Source organism: Phyllobates terribilis, unplaced genomic scaffold, assembly GCF_046119375.1.
Source record: "Phyllobates terribilis strain yellow unplaced genomic scaffold, ASM4611937v1 Scaffold_5__5_contigs__length_657084704, whole genome shotgun sequence".
Classification (NCBI taxonomy): Eukaryota; Metazoa; Chordata; class Amphibia; order Anura; family Dendrobatidae; genus Phyllobates; species Phyllobates terribilis.
Genome location: NW_027362765.1, coordinates 57,333,224 through 57,352,309, shown reverse-complemented (window position 1 = coordinate 57,352,309; position 19,086 = coordinate 57,333,224). Strand labels below are relative to the sequence as shown.

The following is a 19,086-nucleotide window of genomic DNA, read 5'->3' as shown; positions in this document are numbered from 1 at the left end:
GCAAATCGTCCCGCAAATAAGTCCTCATACAGCCCTGTTCGCCAAAAAATAAAAAAGTTACAGCTCTCAGAATATAGCGAAGAAGAAAGCTACTTTTTATAAAAAAAAATGGGAGGAAACATAGAGAGAAGCAGTAAATACCGTATAAGAATTTGACCAAAATTGTCCATATTAAGTACTGCCCATCTAAGACTGTATAGTAAACTAGGTCATCTAATGCACTCAACAACAAAAGGGGAGGGGAAGCGAACAGCCCCCAAACACACAGACCAAGACAACATGATTATAAATATACAAACATATTTTATTGATTAAAAAGAACATACAAAATGAGGTGAATGGATAGCATACAAGGGAATACACAAGTGGACATCCCTTGAGCACACGGCCAAAATATTTTATATACGGTATAATATTGTGTATAATAATATACAGAGGAAATCAGGTATTAATTATAATAAGGACCTAATCATGTCTAGAGTCCTCATAAATACCAGCATCAAAAAATACAACTAGCGGTCACTAAATCTATGTATACACATTCCAGTGTCTACCCATATCGGGAATAAGTAAATTACCTGAATAGTGTGGGAACCGCTGTGTAAGAACAAACGCCGGTGCTCCAACCAAAAATAGAATTAGACTTACTAATTGTATTTTCTCAAATAAATAGATAGATTTAGTGACTGCTAGTTGTATTTTTTATGCTGGTATATATGAGGACTCTAGACAGGATTAGGTCCTTATTATAATTAATATCTGATTTCCTCTATATAATATTATACACAATATTGTACTGTATATATAATAATTTGGCCGTGTGCTCCAGGGATGTCCACTTGTGTATCCCCTTGTATGCTATCCATTCACCTCATTTTGTATGTTCTTTTTAATCAATAAAATATATTTGTATATTTATAACCATGTTGTCTTGGTCTGTCTGTTTGGCTTCCCCTCCCCTTTTGTTTTTATAAAAAAACAAAAACAAAACTTTTTTACTGTGTGATAGCAGCAAAACCTAAAAAAAATATGTAAATCTGGTATCGCTGTAATCGCACTGACCCAAAGAATAAATCCGCCTTATCACTTATACCGCACAGTGAACAGTGCAAAAATAAGAATAAAGACTATTCTTGCACTGCTGTCATAAGGTTCATTCTACTTCCCAAAAATTGGAACAAGGCTTGGCTCACATTTATCCTGCTCTCCGATGAGCTTACGTTGGAGTTTCCATGTAAGTTCTCTAAAACTGCGATTCAGACAAAACTCCGGAAGGAACCACTCACACATGAGGCAGATGGAGGCACTTTGGACTGGTCTGTGTTCCGACTTTGTCCCATCATTTTAGGCGCCTTTTTAGTGCACAAGTGTAGGCGACCACTGAACTGTACACGCCTAAAATGATGGATACCACCGGATAAGACGCCAAACGTAGTCCAAAGTGTCTCCATCTGTATCAATATGGTGGGTGATTCCGTTGGGGGGGGGGTTTCATCTGAATTGCATTTTTGTGGGATTTACATGGAAACCTCAACATAAGTGCTCAGCTTTGAACACAAGATTGTGATCCCAGCCTTATTCTGGAAGCGATCAAAAAATATTATGTACCCCAAAATGTTACCAATACGCTGTGTGCAGAATTATTAGGCAAGTTGTATTTTAGAGGATTATTTTTATTATTGATCAACAACTATGTTCTCAATCAACCCAAAAGACTCATAAATATCCAAGCTTAATATTTTTGGAAGTTGTAGTGTTTATTTTTTTTAGATTTGGCTATCTTAGGAGGATATCTGTTTGTGCAGGTAATTATTACTGTGCAGAATAATTAGGCAACTTAATAAAAACCAAATATAATCCCATCTCACTTGTTTATTTTCATCAGGTAAACCAATATCAGTGCACAAAATTTACAAATAGACATTTCTGACATACAAAAACAAAAACCAAAAAAATTAGTGATCAATATAGCCACCTTTCTTTATGATGACACTCATCAGCCTTCCATCCATAGATTCTGTCAGTTGCTTGATCTGTTTTCGATCAACATTGCGTACAGCAGCCACCACAGCCTCCCAGACACTGTTCCGAGAGGTGTACTGTTTTCCCTCCCTGTAGATCTCACATTTTATGATGGACCACAGGTTCTCTATGGGGTTCAGATCAGGTGAACAAGGGGGCTATGTCATTATTTTTTCTTCTTTTATACCTTTACTGGCCAGCCACGCTGTGGAGTAGTTGGATGCATGTGATGGAGCATTGTCCTGCATGAAAATCATGTTTTTCTTGAACGATACCGACTTCTTCCTGTACCACTGCTTAAAGAAGTTGTCTTCCAGAAACTGGCAGTAGTCTGGGAGCTGAGCTTCACTCCATCCTCAACCCGAAAAGGTCCCACAAGTTCATCTTTGATGATACCAGCCCATACCAGTACCCCACCTCCACCTTGCTGGCGTCTGAGTCGGAGTGGAGCTCTCTGCCCTTTACTGATCCAGCCTCTGGCCCATCCATCTGGCCCATCAAGAGTCACTCTCATTTCATCAGTCCATAAAACCTTTGAAAAATCAGTCTTAAGATATTTATTGGCCCATTCTTGACGTTTTATCTTATGTTTCTTGTTCAAAGGTGGTCGTTTTTCAGCCTTCCTTACCTTGGCCATGTCCCTGAGTATCGCACACCTTGTGCTTTTTGATACTCCAGTAACGTTGCAGTTCTGATATCTGGCAAAACTGGTGGCGAATGGCATCTTGGCAGCTTCACGCTTGATTTTCCTCAATTCATGGGCAGTTATTTTGCGCCTTTTTTTTGCCAACACGCTTCTTGCGACCCTGTTGGCTATTTGCCATGAAACGCTTGATTGTTCGGTGATCACGCTTCAAAAGTTTGGAAATTTCAAGACTGCTGCATCCCTCTGCAAGACATCTCAGAATTTTGGACTTTTCAGAGCCCGTCAAATCTCTCTTCTGACCCATTTTGCCAAAGGAAAGGAAGTTTCCTAATAATTAAGCACACCTTATATAGGGTGTTGATGTCATTAGTCAACACCCCTTCTCATTACAGAGATGCACATCACCAGATTTACTTAATTGGTAGTTGGCTCTCAAGCCTATGCAGCTTGGAGTAGGACAACATGTATAAAAAGTATCATGTGATCAAAATACTCATTTGCCTAATAATTCTGCACACAGTGTAAAACCCCTAATTTATCCCACACAAAACCAGCCCCCACTCTGGTTCGTCATCTGTCACTGGAATTGTAGGGGGTCTCACGTCACTGGTAGCACAAAGACTCTGGAAAAGCGACATGGCTCCCGCCCCCCTCAGATAAAATCCAGTGAATTCTGCTTTCCCAAATCCAAATTTCCCCCTCCTTCTGGGCCCCACTGTGCCTATATCACAGTAAATGGCCACATGTTTGGCAGTATTGTTGTGGGAAGAGAGCACTTAACAATTTACGAAGTGCGCCAGAAGCACAAGCTGGGCACAATGTATGGGGGAGCTACAATATATGGGGGTACTACACTGTATGGGGGCACAATGTATGGACACTAAACTGGCATATTTGCAATTCTCCAGAAAAAAAAGCCTTGTGTGGATGTTACAAAATAATCACTGCAGCCGTAGAAGAAATCATTGAGGTCCAATTTCTACATTGGTGTTACTTTTGTTTTGTTTTTTTGCTGTTCTGGCACCTTTGGGGTTCCGCAAATGTCGCCCGTAAGTCATTCTAGCAAAATCTGTGCTCCAAAAGCCAAATAGCACTCCTTCCTTCTCAGCCCTGACGTGTTGTCTAACAGTAATTTCTGACGACATATGGGGCATCACCGTGTTCGGAAGAAATTGTGCAGTAAACTATGGGGTCCAGTTTCATCTATTAACCCTTGTGTACCTGAAAAATTTGTGGCAAATGCAATCATTACATTTTTACCACTAAAAAGGCATTATTTCCATGTCTCAATGTTATAAAATTCTGTAAGGCACCTATGGGTTCAAAATATTACACCCCTCAATGAATTCCTTAGGCAGTGAAGTTTCCAATATGTGGTCACTTGTAGGGGTTACTGCTGTTCTGGCACCTAAGGGGCTCGGTTAATGGAGCTCACAATCTATTCGAACTAAATCTGCATTCTAAAAGCCGAGTAGCTCTCCTTTCTATCCGATCCCTGCCATGTGCTTAAACAGTAGCTTACAATCACATATGTGGTACTGCCATATTCGGGATAAATTTCATAAAAAATTGTGGGGTCCAGTTTCTTCCATTACCCCTCTTGTAAATTATAAATTTGGTGCTAAAACAGTATGTCAGTGGAAAAAAAATATTTTTTGTTCTCACATCTAAATGTTATAAAGTTTTGTAAATCACCTGTAGGTTCAAAAAATGCTCAGTACACCTCTGGATGAATTCCTTGAGGGCTCTAGTTTACAAAATGTGGTCACTTGTGGGCGGTTTCTGTTGTATTCACATTTCAAGGGCTCTCCAAATGTGACATGGCATTCACAATGTATTCCAGACAAATAGCGCTCTTTACTTTCCTAGCCCTGCCATATGCCCAAACAGATATTTTTGACCACATATGGGGTAACATCGCGTTCTGAATAAACAAAATTATGGGGTCCATTTTAACCTATTATCGATTGTGAAAATTACAAATTTTGGCAAAAACAACATTTTCGTGAAAAAAAAATTTAATTTTCCATATGCCGACCAAATGTTATAAATTTCTGTGTAGTACCTGTGGGTTCAAAAAATGCTCACTGGAGGGATTTCCACTGTTTAAGCACATCACTGGCTCTTCAAACGTGACATGACGCCCGCAGATCATTCTATGAAAGTCTGTGCTCCAAAGCGTCACTCCTTCCTTTCCGAGTTCTGCCATGAGCCCAAGCAGTAGTTTTCCTCCACATATGGGCTATTGGTGTATTCAGCAGAAATTGAACAACAAATTTTGGGGTCCATTTTCTCTTGTTACCCTTGTAAAGATAAAAAACTTGGAACTAAAAGTACATTTTTGTGGGAAAAATGTGATTTTCTTATTTTCATAGCTCTACATTATAAACCTATGTGAAGCATCTAGGGGTTCAGCGTTCTCACCTCACATCTATATACATTCCTTAAGGGTTCTAGTTTCCATAATGGGGTGGGGGGTTTCCACTATTTAGGCAAATCAGGGGCTCTCCAAATGCGACGTGGCGTCCTCAATTCCAGCCATTTTTGCTTTCAAAAAGTCAAAAAGTGATCCTTCCCTTCCGAGCCCGGCTTTGCGCCCTTAAAAAAGTTGCCCCCTACATATGGGGTATCGGCGTACTCAGAAGATATTACACAACAAATTTTGCGGTCCATTTTATCCTGATACCCTTGGGAAAATAAGAAACTTGGGGCTAAATTAAAATTTTAGTGAAAAAAAGAAAAATGTTAATTTTTTCCTTCCACATTGCTTTAATTCTTGTGAAGGATTAATAATCTTCTTGAATGTGGTTGAGAGGGGTGCAGTTTTAGAATGGTGTTACTTTTGGATATTTTCTGTCATGTAGGCCTCCCAAAGTCACTTTAAATGTGATGTGATCCCTAAAAAAATGGTTTTGTAAATTTCTTTGGAAAAATGAGAAATTGCTGATCAACTTTTAACCCATATTATTTCCTAATAAAAAAAAATATGTTTAAAAAATGATGCAGATGCAAAGTAGATATGTGGGAAATGTTATTTATTAACTATTTTGTGTGACATAACTTTCTGATTTAAGGGCATAAGGCTGAGTTCACACGATGCGTTTTTCATGCGTTTCCGCGGCGTTTTTGCAGTTGCGTAAACGCTGCGGAAACGCATGAAAAATGCATGGTAGAAGGGCAGCAATGTTCCCCAATGGAAATCCGCATGTGCTGTGCCCATGATGCGGATTTTTCCGCAGCGTAAACGCTGCGGTCAAAAATCCGCAGCATGTCAATTAATTTTGCGGAAACGCTGCTCTTTTGCCGCCATTGACTTGCATTAGACCGCATGGAATCCGCATCACTGTATATGTTGATGCGCTTTTCATGCGGTCTAATGTGCGGATGGTACCCGGGTGTGGATGAGAGGACTCTCATCCAGACCCAGGTACCATTAAAAAAAAAAGAATAAAATAAAAAATATATATATTCTCACCTTCTGACGGCCTGCGCTGCGTCCTGCCGGCTTCCCGGGCACTTCGCGGTTGAATGAAGAAGGACCTTCGCTGACGTCAGAGTCATGTGACGGGTCACGTGATGCTGACGTCGGAAGGTCCTAAAGTCTTCACTGCCGGCAGCCGGGACCGATGAAGCAGGACACCGGGGGCCATCAGAGGGTAAAGTATATATTTATTTTTTATTTTTTGACATTCACACACTATAAATCCATGCCGGTTGCATGGATTTATATAGTGTGAAGTTAACAAGCACTTTCCAAGTGATGCTAAAATCGCTTGGGAAGCGCTTGTCAACCCACATGCGGAAATGAAAGTGAAGACCGCTTCATTTCCGCATGTCCCTGGCAGGAAACCGTATGTACAATCCGCATGCGTTTTTTCCTGCCAGAGAGATGCAGAAACGCTCAGGAAAAAATCCTGAGCATTTCTGCATCGTGTGCACATACCCTAAGAATTAAAAGTTAAAAAATTGTAAATTTTCATAATGTTTGCCAAATTTACAATATTTTCACAAATAAACGCAAGTCGTATTGAACAAATTGTACTACTATCACGAAGTAGAATATGTCATGAAAAAACAGCATCAGAATCAGTGGGATCCGTTGAAGCGTTCAAGAGTTATCACATAAAGTGAAATTTGGCCTGGTTCAAATTGGCTCAGTCACTAAAGGGTTAAAAACATCGGCTCCCCATGCAAAAAAAAAACAAGCCCTCACACAGATCCATTAATGGAAAAATTAAAAGTTTCAGAAAATGTCGATACAAACCTTATTTGTTTTTACAATTTTCTAAATTCTTTTTCACCATTGAAGTAAAAATATAATAGTTATATATGCGTAAATAGAAATCATGGGCCTTAAAGCAGAAGTCCATATTACACGCCCTCCAAAAAATAAAAAATATTTGGCAGGCTCACTGAAGAGTATGACTCACTTCTTTGCAGCCTTTATAAAGTAATTTTCCTCATATTGAAGCCCCTTTCATTGCCCCCATAAAGTATGATGCCAACAAAAGTGCCCCCAAACATAGTATGATGCCCCCCAAACAGTATAATACCCCCACAGCGAATTCCTTCACAGAACCCTCCACATGCACAGTATGATGACTCTACTGTGCGCCCACCCTCTGGGAAAGTATGGTGATCCCAACACAGTATGATGACTCTACTGTACCCCTCCCATGCCCCCACCCCCCTGGCAAAGTATGGTGACCCCAACATAGTATGATCCCCCAACTGTGACCCCCACACAGCCCTCCAGACAACATGATGGCCTTCAAGATGGCGATACAGTTGAAAGTGCAATGTCGGGAGGAAGGGGTCCAATGCTGGTATCGCCTTCCCCAATTCACAAGCCACATAATGGCTGCCTGGTCTGCCGCTATTGGCGGTATGCCACTATATACATTTATATATGTACACATATAAAAGTTTTGTATCACCATAATCATGAATCCAGGTCATTTTTAGCGTACTGTGAACACCGTAAAAACTAAATGGAAATTAAAATGGGGGAATTGTGTAATTTTTCACTATTTTACCGCACTTTAGATTTTTTCCATTGTATGTTAAAATTAGTGGCTGTCATTCAAAACTACATATTGGCCCGTATTAAACAAGCCCTCTTTATAGCTATCTCGATGGAAAAATGAAAAATATGTTGTGACTTAGAAGAAAGGGAGAAAGAAAATAAAAGTGTGAAAATGGAAAAACGCCCAGTCATAAAGGGTTAAAGGTAATTTAGCATGCAGTTTAACCAATTGGAACAGGTGTTTAAATCCCCCATTTCCTCTCACTGCAGTCAGGATGAATTGAACTATGGTTATAGATTGGTGCTGTCATCTCCATTAGTGATGAGTGAGCGTGCTCGCCCCTGCTCGATACTCGATCGAGCATCGGGGTGCTCGGGTATGCTCATTCATCAATTGAATATCGCGGGTGCTCAAGCATCATGCTCGAGTCCCTGCCCCGCAGGTTTTACGGCTGTTAGATAATAAACATGCGGAGATTGACTGCCATACACAGTGATGCCATAGCTATGTTGGCTACTGGCAATTCTTTGATTGGCCGGCTGCATCTCGTCATCGGGTCTTATATAAGACCTGGTAATGCAATGCTCAACACTCTCCTCTGGAAGCTGTTCAGGGAGAGTTAGAGCAGGCATATAGGCAGTGTTTAATTGCTATTGCAGTGCTTGTATACCACTGCTGCACCATTAAAACAGAAGTCCTTTTCAAGGCTACATACTTTCCATACTCTAGTAAAACCACTGTTACCTGCATTCAGTTTAGGGATAGCTGGTGAAAGAGGGATAGTTTTGTATTAGAGACATTATAGGCAGGGTTTGTTGCTTTACAGGCCCTCTGTAGGTGTACTGCTGCTGCAACCTTAAAACAAAAGTTCTTTTCAGGGCTACATATTTCTTTTCCCTATTAATACCAGAAATTTTGCAAGCATATATATATACCTAATTTAAAATGGCCAAGGCGTGTGGTAAGAGACGGGAAGTGGACGTTCTGATGCACGCAGAGGCTGATGCCGTGTGCCAGGTAAAACTGTGCCTGTTGCGGGAGCACAGAAACACTCTCATCAACGAGACCTAGATTCCACTTTGCAGGGTGGCACAAACACCACTCTTGAAGCCAGAACAGTGCGAACAGGTGATTGGTTGGATGGCCGATAATGCTTCCAGTATGTTTCCCAGCACCACCGTGTCTTCCACACGGTCCAGTCTCACTAGCCAAGAGTCTGGACCACATAATCCTCACCCTGATCCACCTTCTTCCCAGCATGGGAGAGACAAGTGATCACACACTCAGACACTCCGAGGAGCTCTTTACATTTATTGATTCTTATCTCTCTCCCTGCACGTTTCAAGAGGGATATGAGGAGATGGTGTGTAGTGATGCCCAAATATTTGAGCAGCCACGGTAAGCAGAAGATGACTGTGGTGAACGGCATTTAGTGTCTGAAGAGGCAGATGATGATGAGAAACAGTTGCCAACAAGTGATGTTAAGCCAACAAGTCAGGAGGACCAGAGTGCAGAAGTGGAAAACGAGGTGTTGGACGATGAAATCACTGGCCCAGCCTGGGAAATTGCTATGCCGAGCGAAGACAGCAGCGCAGAGGGGGAAGGATCCAAAGCACCGCAACAGGCAGGAAGATGCAGTGACAGTCGGGTGGCCAGAGGGAGAAGGCAGTCAGCTGTTCCCCAGAGCACCCACACGTGGCAAGTTCCCAGGCCAAGGGTTAGGGGTTCACCAATCTAGCGCTTTTTTAAAGAATGTAAATAGAAAAACAGTGGCGCTGGTAGGTCTGAAGGGTTCTGCAGTAAGAAGGACACACAAACCACGGTATGTCAAGGGTTAAAAAATTATATTAAAATTAACTAGCACCGGACCCAGGCATAAAATTAATATGAGATGGAGTGAAAGGTATAAAATAAAATTCTTTATTGATAAAATTGTTTAAAACCCGATTGTAAAATAAAGTAAAACGGGAGTAATTTATATTAGGTATAGGGTTTAGTTGTAGTGGTAAAAGGCTGGTGGTCCTCTGTGGATCTTCTCAAAGTGGATCCACTAAGAATTGGCTTCTAGATCAGGATGATTTTCCTGATGGCAAGGAGGAGAAGTGAATCAGAGGAGTCCAAGAAGGTTGTGTGTGACCCAGGGGGGTGGTTCACTCTGAAAAGAGGTGTATAAAGTTTAGGAATTAAAAAGGGAATTGGTGATCGTCAATAAGAATAAGTATTTAACCACTTCACGCCAGAGCCTGTTTTTGCCTTCGTGATCAGGCCAATTTTTTCAATTCTGACCACTGTCACTTTATGAAGTAATTACTCTGGAACGCTTCAACGGATTCCCCTGATTCTGAGTCTGTTTTTTCGTGACATATTGTACTTCATGATAGAGGTAAAATTTCTTTGATATCACTTGCGTTTATTTGTGAAAAAATCGGAAATTTGGCGAAAATTTTGCAATTTTCAAACTTTGAATTTTCATGCCCTTAAATCAGAGAGATATGTCACACAAAATAGTTAATAAATAACATTTCCCACATGTCTACTTTACATCAGCACAATTTTGGAACAAAATTTTTTTTTGTTAGAAAGCTATAAGGGTTAAAAGTTGATCAGCGATTTCTAATTTTTCCAACAAAATTTACAAATACATTTTTTTAGGGACCACATCTTATTTGAAGTGACTTTGAGGGGCCTTTATGACAGAAAATACCCAAAAGTGACACAATTCTAAAAACTGCACCCCTCAAGGTGCTCAAAACCACATTCAAGAAGTTTATTAACCCTTTAGGTGTTTCACGGGAATTTTTGGAATGTGGAAGAAAACAATGAACATTTAACTTTTTTTCACAAAAATGTTACTTCAGACCCAATTTTTTTTATTTTCACAAGGGTAACTGGAGAAAATGGACTACACAATTTGTAGTGCAATTTCTCATGAGCGCGCGGATACCCCAAACGTGGGGGAAAACCACTGTTTGGGCGCACGGCAGGGTTTGGAAGGGAAGGAGCACCATTTGACTTTTTGAATGTAAAATTTGTTTGAATAATTAGCGGACGCCATGTCGCATTTGGGGAGCCCCTAATGTGCCTAAACAGTGGAAACCCCCCCACAAGTGACACCATTTTGGAAACTAGACCCCTTAGGGAACTTATCTAGATGTGTGGTGAGCACCTTGCACCCCCAGCTGCTTCACAGAAGTTTATAATATTGAGCCGTAAAAATAAAATTTTCACATTTTTCCCACAAAAAATGTTTTTCTTCCCCTAATTTTGCATTATCATAAGGATAACAGGAGAAATTGCACCATGAAATTTGTTGTGCAATTTCTCCTGAGTACGCCGATACCCCATATGTGGGGGAAAACCACTGCTTTGGTGTACGGCAGGGTTCGGAAGAGAAAGGAGCGCTATGTTGGCTGGGATAGGTTGCAGACACCATGTCACATTTGAAGAGTCGCTGACATGCCGAAACAGCAGAAACCCCCACAAGTGACCCCATTTTGTAAACTACACCTCTCAAGGAATTCATCCAGGGAAGTAGTGAGTATTTTTTAATTTTTAAATTTATACCATTGGGCCGTGAAGAAAACATAACTATATTTTTACCACAAAAAATTGTTTTACCCTCAGATTTTACATTTTCACACAGGGCAATGGGTAAAAATGGTGCCTAAATGTGTCACACAATTTCTTCTAAAAGTGGCAATACCCCATATGTGGCTGTATCATACCGTTTAGCCATACGGCGAGATCTGGGAGGGACGGAGCGCTATTTGACAATTGGAGAACAAATTATTGTGGAATAGTTATTTGGATTTGGGAGCAAAAAATTTTCTGAATTTCTTTTGGGGGGCAAGGGCCATTTCACTTTTCCAGAGCCTTTCTGCTACCAGTAACTTGGAAGTCCCTTATATTTTTAACAGATGACGGACCTGAGTGGGGACTAGCTTTTTTTGAGAACTGAGTTGAAGCTTTTATTGGGAACATTTTACGTAACATTTATCCGGCGCTCTAGGCTGAGCACTTACATCGGGGTTTCCATCTAAATTTCCAAGTGATGTAATTCAGATGAAACCCCTGCGGGATCCATTCACTGTAATGAGGCAGCAGAGTTACTCTGGACTCCGTCTGGCCTCTGTTTAGCGGTGTCCTTTTTTTCAGAAGTGCACAAAACTGTGGCCAACCGCACTTTTATGCACGCCTAAAAAAACTGACACCGTGTGATCACAGGCCAGACGGCATCCACAGTGGCCTATATCTGCCTCATTGCAGGGAATCTTCTGCCATGGGTTCCGTCTGAATCACGTATTTCAGAGATTTACACAGAAACTCTGGTGTAAGTGCTCAGCGCAGAGCGCAGGATAAATGTGAGCAGAGCCTTACTGCGATCTTTGGGAGACGTAATAAACAAATCAGTAGCAGGTGAAGAATTGGTTTTATTTATTTTTTACGCCGTTCCTCGTGCGGTATAAGTTATGAGGTTACTTTATTCTTCGGGTCGGTGCGATTACAGAGATACCAGATTTATATCGGGTTTTTATGATTGACAGCTGTCACACACTAAAAGACCCTTTTTTTGCAAAATCTAGTTTTTGCATCGCCATATTTTGAGAGCTATAATTTTTCCATATTTCGGCCGACAGAGTAATGTGACGGCTTGTTTTTTGCAGGACGAGTTGACATTTTTATTGGTACCATTTTTGGGTACGTGACATTTTTTGATCACTTTCTATTCCGTCTTTTGGGAGGTAAAATTAACAAAAACCAACAATTCAGGAATTGTTTTTTGAGGTTTTTTTTTTATGCCGTTCTGCGTGTGGTAAAAGTGATAAGGCAGCATTATTCTTCGGGTCAGTACCTTTACAGCGGTACTTACTGTATATTTTTTTTATGTTTTGGCGCTTTTACACAAAAAACAATTTTATAGAAAAAATATTTTTTTGCATCACTTTATTCTGAGAGCTATAACTTTTATTTTTCGGCTGATGGAGCTGTATGGCGGCTTTTTTTTGCGGAACAAGATGACGTTTTCAGCGGTACCATTTTTATTTCCATTTTGCTTTTTGATTGCATTTTTTTGTACTTTTTGTTTGGCGATATGAAAAAGCATAGTTTTTTGCTGTTTTTTTATTTATTTTTATTACGTTGTGTGCACAGAAGGAGTTAATTAGTGTGACAGTTTTATAGATAGGGTTGTTTCGGACGCGTCGATACCAAATATGTGTACTTTTTTTGTTTTTGCATAAATATACGGATTTATTGGTTTAATATTTTATTTATTTTTATTTATTGTGTGATTTTTTTTTTAACAGTTTGAAAACATTTTTTAGACTTTTTTTTTTACATATTTACTTAGTCCCTGTATGGGACATTAATTTTTATTTTTCTAATCACTGTTCTCATGCAATGCAATAGACATGTATTGCATTGCATGAGAGCTTTGCTGACAGTTTCACACTGTCTGTCTCCTGCTAGACTTCAGCTGCAGGCTGAGTCTAGCAGGACACCATACATGGCAGATCCGGAGGCGGTCATGTGACCTCCGGCTGCCATGACAACGGCAGGTCCTGTAAGACATCAGGGGGCCGTCGGAGAGGTAAGTGGACGCCCCCCTCTTCTCTCACTATCTTCTAAATGCCGCGACCACTATAGATCGCGGCATATAGAAGATAGCAAAGGGTTAACATCATTGGGACCTGATCCAATCAGGTCCCGATGATGTCCCCTGTCAGAGCTGTCGCTCTGCACCGCACCCGCAGCGCTTGCAGGACCACCGACCTTTCATAAACGTTGGCGCTGCACAGAGCCCAGGCAGCGCCGACGTTTATGTACAGTGGGCGGTCGGGAAGCGGTTAAGGTATACCTGCTACGTTGTCCCAAGATAGGTAGGTAGATGTCCTGGTGGGATAGGGAAGTAGATGTGGTCTTTACAGAAGAGGTACAGCTGGCTCAGACATATGTTTTGGTTGTTAATTAGTAAAAGGATCAATCTTAAAGAGAGAGACACAAGAAAAGTTAAAGGAGTACAGAGTCTATTTTTAGTAAGTATAAGGTGGTACAAAGTAAGTTCCCTGGACTCGATATGTACCTGGTATTATTGATCCTAAGTTTCTCTGTTGTACGTGATAGATTAAAGAGGAAAGTTGATATTCCGTAATGGTGGAGAAGGTGGTTTTGGAGGAGGAGGGTTGAGTGGATATGAGGAGGGGCTGTGGGGACTTTAGACTAACGCTTTGTCTGATGGTGTCAATCTTCTGCTTGAAGAATGAGGCAAAGTCATGGGCTGAAATAAGAGGAGAGGGAGGAGGCACTGGGGGACGCAGGAGAGAATTGAAGATGTTGAATAGCTGTTTGGGGTAACCTGGTGGCGGCTCTGAAGCTTGGCCAGCTCCCACACATACCATGCCTGGCCCATGTGCTCAACTTAGTGGTTCAGCGGTTTCTGAAAACCAACCCAGATTTGCCTGAGCTACTTGTCAAGGTGCCCCCCTTTTTGCAAGTCAGCTACATCTGCTGCCCGTCTGGCAGTGGCTGCAGCAGTGCTTGCAAGTCCCAGCTCACGACTTTTGTGCGACATGAGCATGTGCAGGAACTCCACATTACACATGTTGGCAAAGCTTTGTGAGCAGCAGAGGGCAGTAGTTGAATACCAGCTACAACATTCTCATCGGTATTCCGGTCAGCCTCCTCATATAACAACCAACGAGTGAGCATGGATGTCTGACATCTGTGAGGTTCTACGAAACTTTGAGGAATCAACCAAGACGGCAAGAGGTGATGGTGTCATAATCGGCGTAACCATTGTGCTTATACGTTGTAGCATCGGCGTCTCTGCCTCCTGCTGGGCAGAGACGCCGTTCCCCTCACCGCCGCGGTCCAGGTCCGGTGTCTTCCGACTCCCCTGCTGCTGTGGCGCGCACTGCGCGCAGCTTCCCTGGCACTGTGCTTAGGGCCCGCGCGCGCACTCCCTCCCTCTTAAAGGGGCCACCCGCGCCCTGGAGGTGCCTGTGCAGGGTTGTTGTTCCGTGTGCTAACACTTGCTTCAGCCCTCAGGTCCCGCTGACAGTCAGTCCAGCCCACCAGTCTGTCTACAGTCCAGCCCGTCAGTCTGTCTAATAGTTCTGCCCGCCAGTCTGCCAGTTACCTGCCGTGTCCGCTAGCTTGCCTACCTGGAGCACCTGCCAGTAACCTTCCGAGCCCGCCAGCCTGCCTACCTGGAGCACATGCCAGTTACTTGCCATGCCCGCCAGCCTGCCTACCTGGAGCACCAGCCTGTTATCTGTCGTGCCCGCCAGCCAGCCTACCTAGAGCACCTGCCAGTTACCTGTCATGCACGCCAGCCTGCCTACCTGGAGCACCTGCCAGTTACCTGCCGTGCCCGCCAGCCTGCCTACCCGGAGCACCTGCCTGGCTATCAGCCGTACCCGCCTGCTTGCCTACCCGGAGTACCTGTCTATCTGCCATACCCGCCTGCTGATCTACCCGGACAACCCGTCTGCCTTCCTGCCGTGCTCATCCGCTGTCCCGGTCAGTTCCTGTCATCTGACCCATGGGAGTCACCTGCTTTCACACAAGGTCAGTCCTAGAGTGGCACTTGGTTCACCTGCCCTGTCCCTCCCTGGTTCATGGAGTCGACTAAGCCGCCGTGTGACCTGGGTCAGGCCGAGTAGGCACTTAGTCACGCCCCTCTTATCCCTCCTTGCACCGAAGCACACCACCCGGACCTGTAACATACGTCTACTCAAATGCTTGCTGCTCACAATTAAAGAGGAAGCTATGCATGTGGACCAGGTGGAGATGGAGGAAGAAAATACACAGGGTGATACTACCCAGCCCACCCTCATTTCATCTTCTCAACATGGATTGGGTGATAATGAGGTGGAGGAACAGGAGATGGTTGCCTGTGCTACAGAGGGAAGTACCCACACCAGCTTCATCCCATCTGTTCGGTCTGGATGGGCTAAGGAGGAGGAGAGGGAGAAGGAGATGGAGAGTCGTCCTCCTGGTGCGGTCAGGGAAGTCTTGCCTGTTGGGAGTCTGGCACACATGGCTGACTTTATGTCCCGCTGCCTTTCCCGTGACCCTCGCGTTATACGCATTTTGGTCAACACTGATTAATGGTTGTTCACCCTTCTCGACCCACGCTAAAAGCAGGGTCGTGGAGTCGGAGTCTGTGTCCATTTTGTTGGAGTCGGTATAAAATGGGCCGACTCCAACTCCTAAAATATATAATAAATTGGAACAGTAGTTCAATGCAGGATGTGCTGTAAATGTTTCCATAAGAATTTGTGAAAGTTATGAAATGTCCTATAAATGTCTGTTCTATTCCTGATCTAAGGATCTAGGCTTTCAGTTGAGCTGAATCTGTGCTGCACTTTATGTACATGCTCAGAAGTGAAGCTCCTTCTACCAGTGCTGTGGAGTCGGAAATCAGGGAAATTGAGGAGTCTGTGTCGGTGGTTGGCTTACCGACTCCACAGCCCTGGCTACAAGGAGAACTTTCCATCTCTCCTTCCTGCGGTGGAGAGGGCTAGTAAAATGGTGCCATAGCAGAAGGCCCTAGTCAAAGAATTAGGGCAAAAATTTACATATGACAACTCTGGCAGCAGAGGTCATAGTTCCTTGTGCAACCAAGGAGGTGAGATGACGGAGAAACATACCAGGTCCATCAGAGGCAGGGGAATGCTGTCAAAGGTCTGGGACAGTTTCATTAGACCCTCCCAGCACCAAGGCACTGATGCGTTGTCTTTTGACAAAGAGGTAAAAGATTTGGAAGATGGTGAAGGAGCTCCTACCAAACCGTACTAGTGTCCTCCATGATTCCTCTTTGCCATACAACTATTGGGTATCCAAGCTGGACATGTAGCATGGACTGTCCCACTATGCCTTAGAGGGTCATCATTCGACCCTCGCTCATAATATTTAGAAGGTAAACAGACAGCCGTCGTTCATAATTTTTACAGGGTTATACGGCCCTCGCTCATCATTTTTAGTGTAAACAGGCAGCCCTCACTCATAATTTTAGAGGGTCGTCACGCGACCCTCACTTTTAATTTTTCCAGGGTGTGTGATGCCCTCCTTCACAATTTTTACAGGATGTGTATGAGGCATACCTCTACAATTCTATCTGTCTATCTATCTATATCTGTCTATCTGATATATATATATATATATATATATATATATATATTTTGTAAGGTGGCTAATGGTCGTGTAGTTGATGGGAGGTATGTATCGCAGGGATGGCTGGTTTCTGTGATGTAACCTGGTGATATTTTCTCTAGTGCACGCCTGCACTAAGAGGTCCAATTGTTGCACCTGGGAGCTGGGTTATGGGTTGCTAGGAGAGATGGGAGGGTCCAGCAACCCACATACCTCACCTCTGGGTGTGGTTTCCAGCTCATATAATGGAGGCTGTTGTTTGTCAGATGGTCTGTGTGTGTGAAGGGAGAAGGCCTCCTGTGTATGTTTTACCTCCAGACTAAGCCAGGACACTGGACGCTACACCAGCCTGTGTGACCACAGCGCTGGCCATCCAGAGGCTTTGCTATAAGGACTGTTATCTTTGGTTTTGCCTGCACTCAAGGCTGTTTTGTTTGCATTTTCCTTTTGAACAGTTTTATGAAGCTAATAAACCACTATGCCTCAAACCGCAGGCATGTAGGAACGAGTGCGTTCCATCCCTACAATTGGTGTTAGACGTGCGGGCAGCGTTCCCAGCAGAGACGTGTGACCGCTACAGGAAGGACTGCATGCCCTGGGTCAAGTCTGTCGCAAGCCAGCAAGCATCGCGAGACAAAATGGAGGACCTACTGAAACACTTGGTCCAGTCGCAGCAGCAGCAGGAGACCAACCGGTTATTGTTGCATCAAATCCAGCAGCACCAGCAGGAACAACGGCAGCAGATGCAGTTTCTGGCAACTGCCATCCAGGGCAGGACGATCACCCCAATCCCGAGTCCGGCTGATGACTCCCACGTCCGGAAGGCGGCAAGACGGGCTTTGCAGAAAATGACCCTAGGTGATGACATTGAGGCCTTCCTAACCGTGTTTGAAGTGGTCACCGAGAGGGAGAAACTTCCTCCAGAGCAGTGGGCAGAGGTACTGGTGCCATACTTGACGAGAGAGCCCAGAAGGCGTGCTATGATTTAATTTTGCAGGACGCCAAAGAGTACAGCAAGCTAAAAATTGAGATTCTTTCACATTTGGGGGTGAGTATCAGGGCGCAGCGGGTTCATCGCTGGGCGTATCACCAGGATAAACCGCCACGCTCCCAAATGTTTGACCTGGTCCAGAAGTGGCTGCAGCCAGAGTCCTCTACGCCTGTGCAGATGGTAGAATGGGTGGTGATGGATCGTTTTGTGCACTCCCTACCGAAGCCCTTACAGACTTGGGTTGCCCAGGGTGATCCTCGAAATGCCGATGAACTAATTGGAATGGTCGAGAGATACCAGGGTGTTGAGGGTTCCTTGGGGAGGAAGCCCACTCCATACTGGGAGGTCCAGCAAGGGGCAGAGGCCCAAAAGGGGGTGGGGCGTCCAAGGTCCAAAGGGGCAGGGGAGGTGGTGCCCAAGGTCCCTACGGATGATGTGATCTGCTGGAGGTGCCAGGGCCCAGGCCATATAGCCGCCCGCTGTACCCTGACCCCAGAGCAGATGGATTGCAGCATAGTGCGCTGGTGTTCCTATTATGCGTATCCGGCCTGCAGTGTGAACTGTCCACCCAGAAAATAGCAATAAATGAGAAATCTTAGCGCATAAATTGGCCAATTTATGTGTACCTGACAGCTGCGGTAAGGCGTTTCTCAATGTCAGGGCTCTACCATACAAGAAATAGGTGTGAACAGGTGCTTATCTACAGCAGTAATGCTATTCATATTTCATACTTCATATTTACATGAGCTAAAATTCCTCATTTATTTCTATTTTCACAGCAGTAATGCTATTCATATTTCATACTTCATATTTACATACTTAGCGTTGCAGAGTGCTACTTTATTTGTTAATTGAACGAAAAAGGAGCCTGAAGTATTGCAAAACATATATAATATTTATTAGAATAAATGGTTAATCAGACATATATAGGAGCACAAAAAGAGGTATGAGGCAAAAACAACCTCATACCTCTTTTTGTGCTCCTATATATGTCTGATTACCATTTATTCTAATAAATATTATATATGTTTTGCAATACTTCAGGCTCCTTTTTCGTTCTTTTTTCTGTGTGTATCGTATGGTTTGACGATGGAGCACTATTGGTCCAATATAGGATAGTATAATTACCTTTTAAATAGTTATGTATGATATACAGTGCTATATATACTATCCGCTCATGAAGTGTGTTATTTTTTTATTTGTTAATTGTATATGGAGGTAGCTTCTCCTAATAAGCACCTGTT

General features: G+C 43.2%; 1 pseudogene; it reads left to right on the top strand.

Annotated features, from left to right (window-relative positions):
* LOC141271445 (uncharacterized) overlaps positions 1-19,086 on the top strand; it is a 129,121-nt pseudogene that overhangs the window by 94,555 nt on the left and 15,480 nt on the right.